Source organism: Momordica charantia (genome assembly GCF_013281855.1).
Source record: "Momordica charantia cultivar OHB3-1 chromosome 5 unlocalized genomic scaffold, Mcharantia_2.0 BLBB01000005.1, whole genome shotgun sequence".
Taxonomy (NCBI): Eukaryota; Viridiplantae; Streptophyta; class Magnoliopsida; order Cucurbitales; family Cucurbitaceae; genus Momordica; species Momordica charantia.
The window spans coordinates 23,842,608-23,848,607 of NW_028275163.1; positions in this window are offsets into that span (position 1 = coordinate 23,842,608).

Genomic DNA, 6,000 nt, shown 5'->3' on the forward strand with positions numbered 1-6,000 from the left:
AAAATTTTTTAAAATAAAAATTTTATATGTAAATCAATTTTTGGTCCTTTATAAAAAAAATTGGCCTCAGACCCCATATTATATTGAGCCCCCACTCGACGGCTCCTAATAATCATAATTGAAGTTTTTAAAAATCATGGCAAAACTAAGGATGAAAAAATAAACTGAAAAAATAATCAATATTTGAACATGTTTCTTATCAGTCCTCTTATTCGCTCGGGTTTGCTCAATCTCTTTATCTAATTATATCATGTTAGATGTTTCGTTCAAATTAAAATTCAAAATGTCATTTATGCTTAAGTCTGTTCAACCTCTTTATCTAATTATTTCATATTAGAAGTTGCGTTTAAATTTTATACGTGATTTCAAAATAAAAAATGTCATTCATGCTTAAATCTGATCAATCTCTTTATCTAATTACATTAAATTAGATGTTGCGTTTAAATTTTAAACGTGATTTTAAAATTTAAAAGGTCATATATATATATATATATATATATATAACATTTGCTTTATTCTTCATTCATTCGATTGTGAGAAAATTTTGTTTGCTGTTTTCTTTCGTTTTTATTTTCTATTCTAAACAGCATCAGTCCTCTGGAGAGTAAGCATCTGTTTTCTTTGGTTTTTTTCTTTCATTCTTCTGGGTTTCTTTTTTGCTTCTCTTTGCGATGAGTGAAAATTTTGAAAATGAGAGAAGAAGATCCATCGATTTTCTTTCAAAATGTGAAAATTTATTTTTCTGTAAAATGATTTCCGTACCTCAGTAAGAAAAGTAATATTATTGTATTTATTTCTCTCTCTCTCTTTATCTCCCTTTATTTCTCTCTCTCCCTAATATCGTTGATCGAACCTCTAAAAAATATATATATGTATATTCTTTATTGTATTTGTTTATTTCTTTCATATTTTTATTTGCATTTTACTTTAAATATATGATTCTTAACCAAATTTTAGAGAAACACTTCTTTCTTATACAAAGATAATTTTAAAATTTAACACATTTTTCAAAAATGTTTCTCAAAATTTAAAAACAAAAAATATTATGGATTACCAAATATATCTATTTCTTAAACGTTATCGAATAGATCATTAGTTTATTTTCTTATTTTCTTTAATAATAAAAATAGAACTTCATATGTTAATTGTTCTTCATTTTGTTATTTTTTCCTCAATTGAAAAAGAAAACAAAAATATATGAGATAATTATTTTTTATTTCTTATTTTCTATAATTTTTAATTTAAAAAATAAAATTTATATATGTTAATTAATTTTTGGCTCTATAAAAAAATTGACCTTAGACCCCATATTATTTTTTGCCCTAAGGACCATAATTGAAGTTTTTAAAAGTTATGAATTTAAAGGGAAAAAATCAGGGCAAAACTAAGGATAAAAAAATGTACCGAGAAAAAAATCAATACCCGAACGTGTTTCCTACCAGTCCTTTTCCCCCACCCGAGTTTGTTCTATCTAGTATCTCTTTACCTTATTAGGTCAAAGTTGGGTGTTGCATTTAAAATTTAAATCATAATTTCAAATTTCAAAATGTGAAATTATCCATTTGATTGGCTCAATCTCTATCTAATTATATCAAATTAGGTTTTATGTTTAAAATTTAGACGTGATTTCAAATTTTAAAATGTCACTCATATATATATATATATATATATATCCAATTACATTTACTTTATTCTACATTCTTCCGATTGTGAGTAAGAATTTTGTCTTCCATTCTAAGTAACGTCATACTTTTAGAGAGTAAGTATTTGTTTCTTTCATCTTTTTCTTCCATTATTACTTTCATTCTTCTAGGGTTTTTTTTTGCTTCTCTTTCCCATGATTGAAAATTTTTAAAATTATAGAAGAAGATCGATCGATTTCTCTCAATATGTGAAATTTTTTTCTGTAAAATGTTTTCCGTACATCGGTCAGAAAAATATTAATATTATTGTATTTCTTTATTTCTTTCATCTCCTTTATCTCTCTTTTCTCTCCCTCTCTCTGCCCTTTCCGTACATCGGTAAGAAAAATATTAATATTATTGTATTTCTTTATTTCTTTCATCTCTTTTACCTCTCTTTTCTCTCTCTCTCTGCCCAATATCGATGTTCACATCGAAAAAATATATATATTTTATTTATTTCTTTCTTTCTTTCATCTCTTTATCTCTCTTTTTTCTCTCTCTCCTCAATATCGGTGACACATCTCAAAAAAATCTTTTTATTTTATTTATTTATTTCTTTCATCTCTTTATTTGCATTTTACTTTAAATACATGCTTGTTAACCGAATTTTAAAGAAATAGTTCTTCCTGGAACAAACATTATAATTATAATTATAATCTTTGTTTAAGGAAGAACTATTTTGACCTAAATTTTAAAAACGTTTTTTAAATTTTATAAATAAAAAATAGAATGGATTACTAAACATATCTATTTCTCATTATCAAAGAGGTCATTTGTTTCTTTTTTTTTTTTAATAAAAATAGAACTTCATCGGATAATTGCTTATTTTTTTCTTGTTTTCTAAAATTTTAAATTTAAAAAATAAAATATTTATATATAAAATTAATTTTTGGCCATCTATAAAAAAAATTGGTCTTAGACCCATATTATCTCTAGTTGCCACTCCTAAGGACCTGAAGTTTTTTTTTTTTTTTTTTTAAATAGACCATAATTGAAGTTTTAAAAGTTATGAATTAAAAAAAAAATCAGGTTAAAACTAAGGATGGAAATCATATCGAGAAAAAAATTAATACCCGAACATGTTTCTTACCTGTCCTCTTTCCCACCCGAGTTTGCCCTATCTCTTTATTTTATTAGATATGTTGGAGTGTTGCATTTAAAATTTAAATCATAATTTCAAAATTCAATTACCTATGCTTTATTCTTCATACTTCTTGCCGTGAGAAAGAATCTTGTTTTCTCTTCCATTTTTATTTTCCATTCTAAGCAACGGACTTTCAGAGTGAGCATTTCTTTTCATTCATTTTTTTCCCATTTTTACTTTGATTCTTCTAGCCTTTTTTTCTTCTCTTTCCCATCGGTAAACAAGAAAAAAAAAATAAGAAAATGAGTGAAATTTTTTAAAACCAGAAGAAGATCTATCGATTCTTTCAAGATGAGTGATTTTTTTTTTCCGAAATTTTTTTCCGTACATCAGTAAGTAGAAAGAAGGAAAAACAAATTGTATTGGTTGATCTCCTTTTTGAGTTTTATATTTGTTTGTTTTTTTTTTCATTTTGTCTTTATTTTTATTTATTTGCTTTTTTACTTTCAAATATCTGCCTCTTAACCAAGAAACCGTTTTTAAATAATGATTATAATTCTAATTTTGTTCCTTTTTTCAATTTAGTTCCATCCTAAAAATGGCGACCATAAAGCTTCCAAGTGGTTACAAATTCAATCCCAAGAATCAGGATATCTTGGACTACTATCTTTTTCACAAGATTGTTGGAAAGTTCAAGACTCCGCTTCAGTTGCCGGTGATTGATGTTTATTGTCAAGAGCCCGATGAGATATGGCAAAATTTAGGAGGTGTTGATGGGGAAGACCTCTATGTTTTCACCAAGCTGAAAAGGAAGCGTACTCGTGTCATTAGAAAAGTTAGTGCCCCCAATGCTGGAACTTGGAGTGCTGAAACAGCACCCACTAAAATATTTTCCTCCAACACTCCAAAGATCCTATTAGGTACTATGAAACGTTTTCACTACGAGAACGGTCAAGACTGCAGTCAATTTTCCTGGATTATGTACGAGTATTCTCTCGATCCCTCCATTCTACCATCAACCAACACAATCGATATAAAAGATTCCTACGTACTTTGTAAAATCCGAAAAAAGATGAAAAATGTTGAGGGTGATCAAGAAGAAGCTCTCATTGAAGATCAACCAAATTCCAAACGTAGAAAAATTCACAAGGATCTTCAACTTTCAAATGACATTAGACCTACTGATACATGGTAAGATTTCTTAATTATTATAATAAATATTTTTATATCCGGGTTAGATGATTATTATATTTGTATATATATATTTATATATTTGTTTTATGTTTTCATGAGCTGTAATCTGTTTTTTTAATTTAATCCCTTACATTTTAATAAAGTAAGATTTATTTATTTATTTTTGTAAAATGAATGATATTAATATGTTATTTTATAATTATTTCTTTTATAGTCCAACTACACAAATGGGATTCTCTCGTCTAAATCTCAAGGAGTTTCAAGAGGAACTCAGCAACAATAATTTGGAAATGATCCCTACTCGGTAAGATTCTAATTTTGATAATTAATGGGTATTAAGGTTTCACTTAATCTTTTTACATATATAATATTGCACATGTAAATTTGTTATTATTTAATAATTATTCTAATTATGTTTTTTTGTTCGTAGCCCAACAATGCAAATAGAATCTTTTAATCAGGACTCTGAAAGCATGCAGTTTCTGACAGAAGGTGGATTGTACGAAAATGTCGACAACATTGATAATTGGTAAGATTTTAATTTTGATAATAAACAATAGGAAGACTTTTAATTAGATTTTTTTTAAGTAGAAGAGTACTGTTGATTTGAATTTAATTTATTCAATAATTACTATAAAAACAAAATTTTAATTTTGCAGGCCAATATTTTTGGATCAAAATCTCTACGACGTGGAACCTACCAATCCATGGTAACATTTTAATTTTGATATTGAATGTTTTAAAATAGCGATATTAGTTTCATCGTGGATAATATTTCATATGCGAATTAACTTTTTTTTAAGAATGACTATAAACAATATTTTAATTCTGCAGTCCAACGGCACAATTACAATTTTGTGACCAAAATCCCAATAATATGCAACCTGCTAATTCATGGTACAACTATAATTTTGAATGATAATCATGTTTTTTTATGTATATTTTTTGTAAAATGATTCTATAAACAATATTTTAATTTTGTAGCCCAGCACAAGTGGAGTTATGTGATCAAAAAGTGGACAGTGCAGAAGGTTCTGATACACGGTAAGATTTTAATTTAGATGTGAATTGTTTAAGCCATCAGTTAGTATATTTATCTTTATGATTTATATAACAGATGTAGATTTATTTTTCATTAATAATGATCCTAAACGATATTAAATTGTTTTTCATACAGTACAAATACACAAATGGAGTCATTCGATGAAGAGGAGTATAAAAGGATCATGAAAATACTTGAAGTATGCATAAGCATCAATCCCTACTCATATTTATTCATAATTTTTCATGTTTTTATACTTTTTATCTATAATTTTCATGAATTCATGATTTTGCAGTCGCTATGAAGACTTTGGCATCACATTCAACTTGGCGTAGATAGAGTCTTCTCAATTTTTAATTTTTTAATTTTTTAGTTTAAATGATAACTGTAAATGCATTATACATTGAACCTTATCTTTATTTGATGAATATTATTGGGATGAGGTAGATGATGAGGGTGCTAAGGTTATGCTAACCTAGCTAGGATGTCTGGGTGCATCTACTGATTCCTTATCACCAATATTTTTTTTTTTGAAAAAATAAATAATAACATTTCTTGTTTGTAGATCTTATTCTTGCATTTCATATATTCTCATTTCATTTTTATCTTAGTGCTTTCACGACTCTTCTAAAATTGATTTAATTTTCATTTCAACTCGCTGGCTCATGAGTTGGCGAGAGACAGCGTTCCCTATGGGTGTCGATTATATTGAAGAAATCATGGGTTTCTCAAAGCAGTTTGGGAAGAAGAGGCACGTATGCTTCAACATTCTCTTGTTGAAACCCCTTAGCTTGTTCTGTTTGTTTTCTTTCTTAAAAAAATAAAGAAAAACCTAAAATATATTTTTAATCCTTTTAATACATATACATCTTTTTATATATTATATCACTGAATCTTATTTGAAGTAAAATGAAAAACAAAAAATAAATAATAGTTGTTGAATATACTTTTATGAGCATGACAGTACGTAGCCGATAAAGATAAATAATAGTTGT